This window comes from Dermacentor andersoni, chromosome 4 (assembly GCF_023375885.2).
Source record: "Dermacentor andersoni chromosome 4, qqDerAnde1_hic_scaffold, whole genome shotgun sequence".
NCBI classification, from domain to species: domain Eukaryota; kingdom Metazoa; phylum Arthropoda; class Arachnida; order Ixodida; family Ixodidae; genus Dermacentor; species Dermacentor andersoni.
Window position 1 is genome coordinate 81,675,350 of NC_092817.1, and position 11,859 is coordinate 81,687,208.

At 45.9% G+C, this 11,859-nt stretch overlaps 2 long non-coding RNA genes across 2 annotated transcripts; both read right to left on the reverse strand.

The window, feature by feature from the left end:
• Nucleotides 1-4,518: 4,518 nt before the first annotated feature.
• On the reverse strand, nt 4,519-6,298 carry LOC129386360 (uncharacterized). The gene is made up of 3 exons (XR_008613766.1): nt 6,125-6,298; nt 5,471-5,564; nt 4,519-4,747 (listed from the first exon to the last, which is right to left on the reverse strand). It is a non-coding gene; the product is annotated as an uncharacterized lncRNA (long non-coding RNA).
• A 1,044-nt stretch (nt 6,299-7,342) lies between these two features.
• On the reverse strand, nt 7,343-10,152 carry LOC129386318 (uncharacterized). The gene is made up of 3 exons (XR_011893613.1): nt 9,490-10,152; nt 9,102-9,260; nt 7,343-7,603 (listed from the first exon to the last, which is right to left on the reverse strand). It is a non-coding gene; the product is annotated as an uncharacterized lncRNA (long non-coding RNA).
• Between the last annotated feature and the right edge of the window lie 1,707 nt (nt 10,153-11,859).

Below are 11,859 nucleotides of genomic sequence, written 5' to 3' on the forward strand. Positions count from 1 at the left end.
ACAAACCTGTAAAGCTTTTCATGCATAAATGTTCGTTGCCACTAGCCGACTGGCTCCGCTAATAGCATGGTAAGCGTAAGGATTGGCTATAAATTGCTCTTACAAACAATTCTAGCGTAACAGCTTTTTTGTGAACACGAGCCATGGACTTATACCGTGATTTTAATTTTTACTGACGTTTGCAGTCACGAAGTAGTTTTATATTGCCACGAAGCGACATTTCTCCATGCAGTTCCGAAAAGCTCGGTCAATTAGGCATGTATGGGGCTCAATTTACAGTGAATCTTGTGACAGATTGACAAAGTTTAAAAGACTTAACAGGAATTCACAGACCGAACCGACTCTAGCGAGAGCGGTTTAGGCGAATAGCAGGCGCTACGGGGTCCACCGTATTACATGCTTACACGAGACGCTTACTACCTCTGACGAAAATAGCACATGCCTCGAATGTGGGTTCATCCCAGGTGACGCTAGTGTCTCTGGCCGCTGAGAAGAGGATGATATCACCAGGACAGTTTCTTACTTTAGGCGCCTCGACATCTGCAACAACAAAACAGAAAAAGAAACGTTTAAGTCTAAGCGAGCGTGACGATAGGTTTAAGCATAAAAAAAATGTTCCGAAAGCCAGGGGAACTCATACTTCAACCTGTTGTTTTCACTGGCTTTACTCGACAATAATGTTAAAAACATAGACGTTTCGCCACCTAAGCGGGTGGTATCGTCAGTACACAAATGGCAACAAATGAGAAATACATCCTATTTGTGTATGATACTGCCGTAAACATCCGGCAGGGGGCCATGGTTAAAATTGCATGAAGATTGATTACGACGAATGAACCATGATTCTACAAATTTGGGCCCCATCGGTGTTCCCGTGCTATCGTGGTTAGATTATCCCTTATGTATCCCTTTGTTAGGGACACATGTTCGATTTTGATAATGTAACCACGTTAGCACGGGAACACCGATGGGGCCCAAGAAAATTTGTAGAATCATGGTTCATCCGTCGTAATCAATCTTCATGCAATTCTAACCGTGGCTCGCTGCCGGATGTTTACGGCAGTATCCTACAAAATAGGATGTATTTCTCATGTTGCCATTTGTGTACTGACGATGCCACCCGCATAGGTGGCGAAACGTCTATGTTTTGTTATTTTATTGTTGAGTAAAGCCAGTGAAAACAACACGTTGAAGATTTAAGCATCGCCTCATCATCTCGAAGGCCATAGTTTCAGCACCCTCTGCTCGACCTACGCCCTAACAATACGCGGAACGATAACAAGGGGTCAACTCAAATGCGAATCATGGGATGGGTTCACGAAATACCTTTACGTTGCCGTCTCGTTGTCTCTCGTCTCGTGCGTGTGCGGAAGACGCATTATTCATGCGAAGGGGCCGAACTCGCAAAGCATTTTGTTTGTGTGTTGCTCTTGGCCATCGGCCAGCCTCCTCCTGCTAATAAAATGTCCAACATCAGCATTGGCTGAACTTTTTCCCTTACGAACAATTCTAGCGCAGCGGGGTTTTGGGCATACGAGCCGGGGGGTGAAAATCACAAAGATTTCCGCTATTAAGTTCTGTTTGGCATTAGCCGGCCGCCGAGGCTAATAATATGGCCAACATCACGATTGGCCGGCATCTACACTTGCACAGAGTTCTAGGATAAGACCTTCTTTGTGAATACCTGAATACGAGCCGAGGTGCCTAATTAACAATACTTTTTCTTTCTAAGTGCAGCTTGCCATTGGCCGGCTGCCTTCAGTATGACTATGCCCGACTTCAAGGTTCGGTAACACCTGTTACGAGCAGCTTCGGCGTAAGAACGTTGTCGTGCATACAGGCCGAGTTTATTGTGGACGGGTCAAATGACGAAATATTTTCGTCCGCTGATGTCTGGCAACACTTAATAGTTTATGACCGATATCCCACTGTTCTTGAAAGCCCATTTAGTGTGCGAAGTGCTCTGCGAGCACAATGTCAGGATGAAAAACACACAAGCTACTGTCAGGAACTGTACTCTGGAACCGGTCACTAGGCGATAGCTCTTCGTAAGAACGAGCGGCAGACAATCTCGATAATAAACATTTTATTACAGAAGGTAGTCGGACAATGACAAGCAGTTCTTATGAATTTACGAATTCCGCCAATTAACGCAGCCACTAACCGGTACATTTTTTATAGATACTAGGATTATATTCCTGTTAATCTTTAGAGAAATTAAAAGCCCACTTGAGTAGGAAGTTTTGTGACGCAGTATGTTGCTTTTTACTCAGAAAAGCCGAGCGGTTAGCCATCTCGTGAAAACGGACGGAGAGTAAGTTTGGCCGACAGTTGTGTAGATTCATGTACAGCTCTGTTCGACTGCGACAGAAGGAAAAACAAACACGCATTTCCTTACCCCGTACGGTTAGCTTGAAGGCACATGGTTTCGATTCCAGTCCAGCGTCGTCCTCGGCGACGTACTGAATATCGTGTTCCCCTATGGGAAATTCCCACGGCAGTTCCTTGACGTAAGTTGGGGAAATTAGTTTCACTTTAGCACGCTTAGAATTGTCCACGGCGCACGGCTCGTTCCACTTTACCGGATTTGACAGGGAACTGTGAGGCGCGTTGTTCACTTGCAAGTTTTCAGTGCAGTTCTTGATCACAGGCGGCTCCACGTCTGGAAAGAGTCATCACAGTTTAAGTGAAATTTCGCGACTTGATGCGTCATCGCATCAAGTCGCGCCTGAGCTCATTGTCAGATGACAAGTTTCTGGCGCATCGAAGAACACAAGGGAGATAACAACTCAGAACTATCCAAAGCGCATGCAAGGAATGCTCTTATATTTAAACATGCTGTCTGTAAAAATATATCTTGTTGTTTTTTTCTCTAACATCGAAACTGCTACTAGATGCGGTGTTGAGCTTTCACTACACGCAAGTGTCCGCTCGCAATGAAAATGAAAATGCATTGAGAGCACTAGTCAAGGTATAGCTCAATAAAATTTATAGGAGGTGTTGGGCATGTCAATATGGTTGTTTGAGCAAAGTTGGAGAGAGAGAGAGAAGTCATAAGGGAAAGGCAGGGAAGTTAACCAGGCTGTGCCCGATAGGCTACCCTGCACTGGACAAGGGGAAAAGGGATTGGAAGAGAAGAAGGAAGAAAGAAGTTCACAGATGAACGCTTGCATTAGCAAAGCTATAGAAGTTTGTGGAGCAATCAGTGGTGTTGTGGCTAACTTTTCAAAGCTATGTTACCTGTGCTTCAGAGCTCTATTTGGTGCGCCGTTTCAAAACAACCGAGCATATTGTGGTAAAACATAGTATATATAAACTCTGTTTTCGCAGAAATATGCTGGAGGAAATAGTACTCTGTAAGCGTTCTTGGTGCATTGTAGCAAAAGATCAAATTTGTGCCAATTCTAGTTCCTTAGATTTCTGCTCAAGGATTTAAACATTTACTTGCAGTGAACCACTAACTATATAGCGATGACACTTTTATAGGAATAAGGTGTGCGCTAGACGAAACAGGCCTAGAAATTTTCAGCGTTCTCAGTGTAGATAAGGGGCGGGGGGAGCGGCATAGCAGGTAAATTATACAGTGTCTCTTAGGGAATCATTGAAACGCTTCATCAAGCAGTGAAATGAATTTTAGAACTGTAGTTGTAAGCAAGCAAGGCGTCCCCACGTTGCCGCTAAAATTATACACACGTATACGGGAGAAGCGTCTGCCCCAGTTTGCAGGTGGTAATTTCAGAGCGTTATTGATAACCGGCCGTGACGTCACAGCAACATCACAGGTACCGGCTGGTACGAACGCCTCTAATTTAAGTAGCCTTCTCTCTGTTCTTTCTTTTCGAACCCTGTTTCCCCGATCCCCGTGTAGGGTAGCAAACAGTTAACTCGCATCTGGTCAACCCCCGCCTTTCTTCTCTCTCCCTCTCTCTCTCTCTCTCTCTCTCTCTCTCTCTCTCTCTCTCCCTCTCTACTTGGCTCAGTGCAGCGCAACGAGGTGGTAGTAGCTACATGAGGGCGGGAGCGATTTCCAACAAGAAACGGAAGCCCGCCTCAGCCTGAAAAACACTGCTTCGCTGTAGCTTGGATTCTTGTTCTGTGAGGCGCCATTTCTGTTGCAGACGGTCGCGGCGAATAAAGCGATCAATCCCGCTAGCGACACCAACTCTTAAGTGAGTCATCTCTTGTGGCTGTACCCTGGTGGTCAGGATGTTAGGCACAAGACGCTGAGAGAGGCCAAACTAAAGCCGAATGTTGTTGCAGATTACTTCTTGGATAATGGACAGCAGATGTGCTAACTCATTGCGGAAGTACCAGAGCTGCATTCGTTTACTTGATGCCGTCTCGTTCATATTTTACCACGTATGCTTTACGGCAAATACCCTAGATAAAAGAAATATTCATAATTTCCTGAATATATTTTTTCGCTTTAAGAACATTTCTTGGCTAAGGCATCTTCACAGTTAACATTAAGTAATAATTTTAAAAGGAAACAATTTATTTCTTCATAAACGTCTTATACAACAGCCGAAACGTCCTTAGTCTTTGAAACGATCGAGACGACCGACAGGTAAGGTGATCGTTTCTTCAAGATTGCTCGCAGTTGGTCGACAACAGCCCCGACGAACCTCGGCACGTTATCTTCTGTCCCGCGTCTTTCCACTTTCCATCCTCTAAGCACTTCCGTACGCCATCGACTGCAGTGTTTCTTTCCGTGTCAACCAGCCGCCAGCCTGGTATGCACTCATACCTGGGAATAAAGAACACCACCACTGTGACCTTTCTCTGGAATGGAACAACCGGTCGGCGTTACAAAGTTCGCATTTATTTTGTATCGTATCCACATACATTACAGCTGCTATACTTGCAACTACTATGTAAAGTGTTTGCGTGTGCGTGTGTGTGTGTGTGTGTGTGTGTGTGTCACTTCTTTTTTATTCCTTAAAAAATTGCTGTAGTCTCGTCAATACAGATGAATTAACTGCCAAGACGGACATGATCAAAGAAAAATGAAACAATTCATTCAGCAATTAAACTGAATATAATAATTACCATTGTAGTTACAATATTTACGACACATGTCTATATTGTAAAGGTGAAGGAAATTGTCATAAAAGTCTAATTCCGTGTTTTTACACGTCAATATGCTCATGTAGAGCGAAATACCTGGTGTTTAACATATGTTCTATTTATTGTCATATATAATGCTTCAACGTCATGTACAACGTCTGCTCTATTTCTCGCAAGGCCTGATCAGTTGAATGTTTTTGCCCACAGGTTATTCAAATATTCAAGGAAAGCAAACAGGATTCGCATCTAGCAATGCATTGTTCACCCTGCGTACCTTGAATGTAACAGTCTGGCATTTACACATAGAAAAAAAAGGTAAACAAAACACTCATTATCAGCCATCGAGTGAGAGTCTCAGTACGCCACTTCCATTTCCGTATAACGGCAAGTGCCTCCAACTTACTTGCACACAAAGCCGTAAGGGTTCGTCTTGTTTCTGCAGCGAGAAGGGTCGACTCGCATCTTTTTGTTCACTTTGAGAGGCGGACACGCTACACCTGCGAAAAGAAGAAATAACTGTGTGAAAACAATAAAATAGATGTTTTAATGTTTGTTCCGAGTCCGCTTCCATGCTATTATGCTTGTTTATTGAACGTCTGAACTCTCTATATATAGCGAAAGAGTTTTGAGGCCGAATTCACAAGAACTTCGCATTCGTAAGAGCCCGTAGGTCGGGTGCCTTTGCTAATTATATGTCCGCAGTTACTATTGGCTGGTACTTCTTACGAACTTTTTGAAAGAACGTATTGCGGTCTGCCGGCGTCTTTCACTAATAATACGTTCGCTCTCACGAAGCGGCCGATGCCTGCATTCACTAGTCACACGCCACATTAGCTTACGGATTGTTTTGGGAACACGGACTGAGATAAATTGTTGAACGTCACGCACGCCAACACGTCATCTCTGAATGCAGCGAATGGGTCACGACGGCGTGTCCAGTAAGTAAACGAGTAAGTAAATGAATAAGTAGGTAACCAATGGGTCACTGCTTCCTCTAGCCGGCACCTTTCGTGAAGCCGTAAGTACCTGGCACTGAAATTCGTAATCTTCGACTTACCCTCGCACCTTGGCAGCTCACCAATCCACGTGCCCTTGGTCGAACAGGTAACGGTGGGATTGCCAACGAGGTTGTGGCCCACCGAGCACGTGACCTCACACGTCGTGCCGAACTCGAACGTGTTGCTAGAGCACTGCAGTTTGCCATTGGACGGAGCCCTGAGCGCTGGACACCGGACCTCTGTGCCCAACATACAAAGCCCAGGGTTACGCTGTGAATTGCAAGTGTTAAGGAAGGCGACAATGCTTGAGTTGCCGCTATAGTGCAAGGCATTACGCCTGAGGCGAAGGTTTGCCACATGTGATTCATACTGAAGTACATACATCTGAGACAAAGAAATCGTGGATCGAAATGTTTCTGATATAGCGGTAGCAAATATCGCGGCAAACAACTGCACACTGTGGAGACTACTGGAGAAACTTTGTTCGCAAAGCGCAAGCCTCTCTTTCTGCTTCTTTCTTTCTATATTTTTTTTCTTGTCATTGCTCTTTCTGTTTTTCGTTTCATTCCTTGACCCTATTTCCACTGTGCCGGTTAGCAAACATCACGTGCGTCTGATTGATCTTGCCTTTCCTTCGCCCTTTCCTTTTCTCTCTCTATCTCTCAAGCTTTACTGCAAAAGGTCCGGTGGCATATAGAGTACCATAAGCCAACCTAAAATGCAAACCCCGATCACAGCGCCCTTGCAGTCTCTAAAAGTAACTCGCGCCCGCTTCTCGAAGAGAGCCTAAGCCGCAGTCAAAGGGTGGCCTACAATACCTAAAATGCTCTTCTAGAGTGCGCCAGTGGTTGGTTACTTCGGCTGCGATGTGTTCCAGCAGTTTCTGCGGCTCATCAGGGGGCACTGGAGTTCTTTCGTAGTTTTCCAAGACTACGAGGAGATTGTTTTCAAAATCACCCGAAGCTTCTTAAGCGTGTCAAGGGATCGCAGGCATTGGAGTTCTCGCTGATTGAGGTACAACGTACAAACAAAAGCTAGAGTCCAGCGACGTTTATACTCTGATATGGAGCCTCTCAATGAACTATACGCCAAACACGGACGCCACGCTGAGTACGAGTGAACTGACGCCCGAACATTGCTCCCAATCATTAAGATGTGAGTGCGCAGAGCTTGACGCGCGGTTGCCTGACGACGGCAAGCACTAGCAATGTAACAATGTTTAAAATGCAAGGACACAGGCAAAACGCGTCACAACCGTGAGTCATGCTGCATTTTTTTTTACTTGTGCATCAGTAACGCCAACTCACTGTCGCAGAAGAACTGTCCTCCGGACCACTGCCCGTTCGCCTGGCAGACGCGCGACGTTGCTGACTTGCTGTTCCAGGGTAAGTTTCCAGCCAGCACTTCAGTCATGTTGCACGAATAAGGGCAATGACCTTCGGTGCATTTGAAGTCGCACTCGCTGCCGAAAGTATTTCCGCATGGGTGAGGAAGATTGCTTCCGCCAGGAGGATCGGAGAGCTTCGCGCACTTGATGGCTGCGTGGGACGTTGATTTACATGGTCAATTATCCGTGAGCATTTATATATATATATATATATATATATATATATATATATATATATATATATATATATATATATATATATATATATATATATATATATATGTATATATATATATACACACTGACACTGACACTGACACGTCCGCCGCCAAGGTGTGTGAGTGGTGGCGCTGGCTAACACTCCCAGGGTTTACTAGTACACATAAATACCCAAGAAAGTGGATGGGGAAACAGCGCCGTGGTAGCTCAATTGGTAGAACATCGCACGCGAAATGCGAAGGTTGTGGGTTTGGTTCCCACCTGCTGCAAGTTGTTTTTTCATCCACTTCAATTTCCATTAATTTATCGTTTTTTCATTTCCATTTATTAAGCGCAAGTAATTTCCCCTATGTTGTCCTTGGTGTCAGTGTTTGTTGGCTTCTCATGATATGACTATATATATATATATTTATATATATATGTATGTCTAGCAATCGAAAAAGAGTGGAGAGAGAAATTGGCGCGCTCACACATTTAGGAGCAACTTGTTACGTTTAAACGTAAGGGCATCATCACCATCGCCCCCATCAATATATATATATATATATATATATATATATATATTCCTATCCACGTCACTGCTTTGCATCAAATTCTCTTTGTTGCTCTGCATGAACTTTTCTTTTTATTTTGTTGACTCTGGGTTCTTAACATGCGCTTGCAATTACAGTACCCTTGATGGCCAAATTTCTTGTCCCCTTGATTTATTTCGTCTCCACGCTTTTGAAACAGAACGCACACCCAGCAGAGAACGCATTAAGATTGGTGCGCATCTGGGCCCGAATTCAATTGCTCTTCTTTCTGTTTGTTTGTTCTTCGCAGGTGCCACATTCGCTGTAATGATATGTTTCGGTGAAATCGGTTGGCTAAAATTTTCTCTTACGAACATTTCTAGCGTCAAAGGACTTTGTGGGTGTGTAACAGCGTCAAAGGCAGCGTGAAAAGTATAAGTGGATGTATGACTAGTATGCATCCACTTGACCAGAGTCATCTGGTGTACACCTAGTATTGCAGTATCGTATTGAGCGATGCTTGATAGCCAGCTACCTGGAAAATGCTTCACGCAAGATTTAAATAAATCAACAATAAAAGTGGCAATCTTCTCAAACTCAACTCACCGTGCGAACCGTATCGCCCTCATAGCCGATGAGTAAAGCTCATGCCCTGACCTTCGCTTCAGTCAACCTCGGCTGCACCTGCCACCGGTTAAAGCACGTGTGATTTGCCTTGAAAGAAGTGCTGCAAGCCACGTATTCCTGTACAGAGGTCTTGCTTCCTCAAATATATAAGCCTAACTCTGAGCGCGTGCGCGCGAGCGTGTGTGTGTGTGTGTGTGTGTGTGTGTGTGCGTGTGTACACCCTGAATTCCGGATTAGTTGGTCCGTATTCACCACGACGCAAAAGACACTAGGAATACGATGTTTACTTACGGCTGCACGGCACATTACCACCAGGGTTCCCCTCATAGCCTGCAATGCACGAGCACTGGTCCAAGCTGGTCGCTCCTTCGTCAGGCGTCGCTGAGTGGCCCGGACAAATGTCGCACTTTTTAGATCCAGTCTTGCTCTTGTACGATCCTCGTGGGCAACCTGAACATGTAACCGTTCGTGTCTTACTTTGCTAATTAGCAGTCCAGAGATTGCAGGGAGAAGGATTTCATGAAAAGAATGAGAGGTATGTGGGAAAGGAGGGGGGGGGGCGGAGCTAGGATTCCAGTGTTGCCGCAAATATTCCAACGTTCGTTCATGCATGCCACTCACACATCATCCAGAAACACAAAAGGAATTAAATGTAAAAGGAATAAATGACGTCTCTCACGTTGACATTTGCCGTGCGTCCCTTCGCCTTGATAGCCCGCTTTACAGACGCACTGGTGAGTTCCGCTTCGAGCACCGCATCCGCAGATGGCGTTTGTGTCGCATGCTCTGCCCACCTTGAGGCACTCGGATTGATCCGCCTTGTCCCACTGCGTATCGTGGATGTCTGCGACATAGTGGAGCAAAGTTGCACGAATGCAAACATAGAGAATTCGCGAGAAGTCAAAAAGAGCGGACCGAATACATCGACTCTCCCCTCGTCTGCGCTACTCACTGCTTTGAAGTATGTTCATTCGAAGATAAGCATACGATCAATTTTCTTCGCTTGTTAATGGCGTTCTAGGCTAAATAATCTTGAAAGCAATCTCCAAAATTATCATTTTTTTTCGGTTTTTTTTTGCTTTTTTTACACGTAAGACATTTTTAAAATTGGTCATAAAAGAGGGGTCGCTTGCCAAAACGACACGTAACGAACATATGCTATAGTATCTTTGCTTACATCTTTGCAACCGTACGAGCCACGTGCCTTACTTTGGTATCGTTGTGTAGAGAAAAGAAGTCATTACTCAATCATGCATTTGTCGCGTGTAAACAGATGACGCCGTTGTCGCACCACGCATGACGCGTACATTTAGCCTTGCGCGCGGCATTCAGAAAGGCTTAACTTCGCAGTATACGTTAATCCACCTGAACAGGAGTGGTCGAGCTTGAGCGATCTAAAAGCACCATAGAATATACATTTATAAAACTCAAACCGCTGCTTATCAGGAGGAGTTATAAGGCCCACAGATGTGCAATTTGTCGCAGTAATTTCAGGCTTGCTCGGTTATGGTCCCCCTGCGTTCGACACGTAGTGTCTTTAGAAATGGCGTGAAGAGACTCGGGCAGCAAGACGGAGGGACGTCCAACGCCTTTCGCCTCTGCGGAACGTGTCTGTCCCGATAGGGAGCCCAAGCGTAGGAGTCTGAGGCAAGCGCAAGTGCCCCAGCCATCTAAGAGTGTGGCGGGCCCGAGTGCATGGCACAGTCGCACCAGGGGGGTCATATCATATGGAGGAAGGAAAAAATTCAGGAGAGGCCCTATCTCCTCCGCGCGCTATAGGAGAAAATTGGGGAGGAAGTGACGTCGTAGGTTCTCCTCTTCTAGCTTTTTTTTGTGTTGCTCCGTAGGTTTCGTACCGTGGCAAAGGCGTCGTGTGGGCAGGTTTGCGTTGGTTTCCGTGCTTTGTTGCGCTGTGTTATCTGGACCGGGCTCTCTCCCGGATGTCGCTATGGCCAGGTGGGACTGGAGCAACTAGAGCTCGTGAAATGAACGCGCGTGCAATGCTGTATGCAATGTACCGCGCCACGGCAATGGCAACGGACGAAGGAATATCAAGAGCACCGACTTTTGGCCTAGTTGGTTACGCATAGCAGATCACGGTCAAGCGCGCACGACCAAGGACAGAGTGAAGAGCAGACAACACAGAAGCGCCTGTGTTGTCTGCTCCTCACTTTCTCCTTATTCGCGCTTGACCGTGATCTGCAAAGGAATATCCGGGGGAAATTTTGCCCTCTTCGGCGGAATCATGCAAACGTGCAATCGTAGACCGAAACCAATGCGTTTCAGCATCTATACAATGCACGCCTTGCGGGTCAGTGATTCCTGCTTTTGACAGCGCATGGTGCATTTGCGGCACGTTCAACGTACGTTATTTAAAAATGCATAATCCTGGTTTTGGAACTTCGTGTTCAGTGACAACTTGCGTTTGTGCATATTAAAACACATGTTGCTCAACTGTTGCTTGTTTCTTGCAGTATACTCGCGACAGCACGAACTCATTTAAGCATAGCGCGTTCTAGGTTCATACACACCTGCACAAGTGTGCCACAATACACACGCTGACAGAGCGTTCCGCAGAATATGTGCATTTTGCTGCCCTCGGCACCATATGCCGGCCAGTGGACGCTTCATCTGGGAAGACGGGAAAGAAGCGGCTGCTTTGTCTTATTAAGGAACGAATCTTCGCTACCGTAGGCCTATCTTATCTGTGCACGCGAGAAGCGCAGGGGAGTTAAGTTGAGAGGATGCGCTGCAAGAATGAGCAAGGCTCCACAGAACGTACGCGTGCGAACGCATCAAACGTTCGCACGTAGGCCGGGCCTACGCGCGTACTGTTCTGCGCCGTGCGCCGGCTATCACAAAAATTTGGTTCCGCGAAGCTTCGCTTGCCGTAGGAAGAAGACACCTCAGGCCGCAGTCAATGCATCTAAACGCGGAGTCGGAAATGACGTTTTGCCTCCTCGCCGGCGCGCTGTGGTAGTGATGCGCGGCGACGATTCCTCACGCCACAGGGAGAAAACGTGTTTGTGCTCATAACTTCAGAGGGATC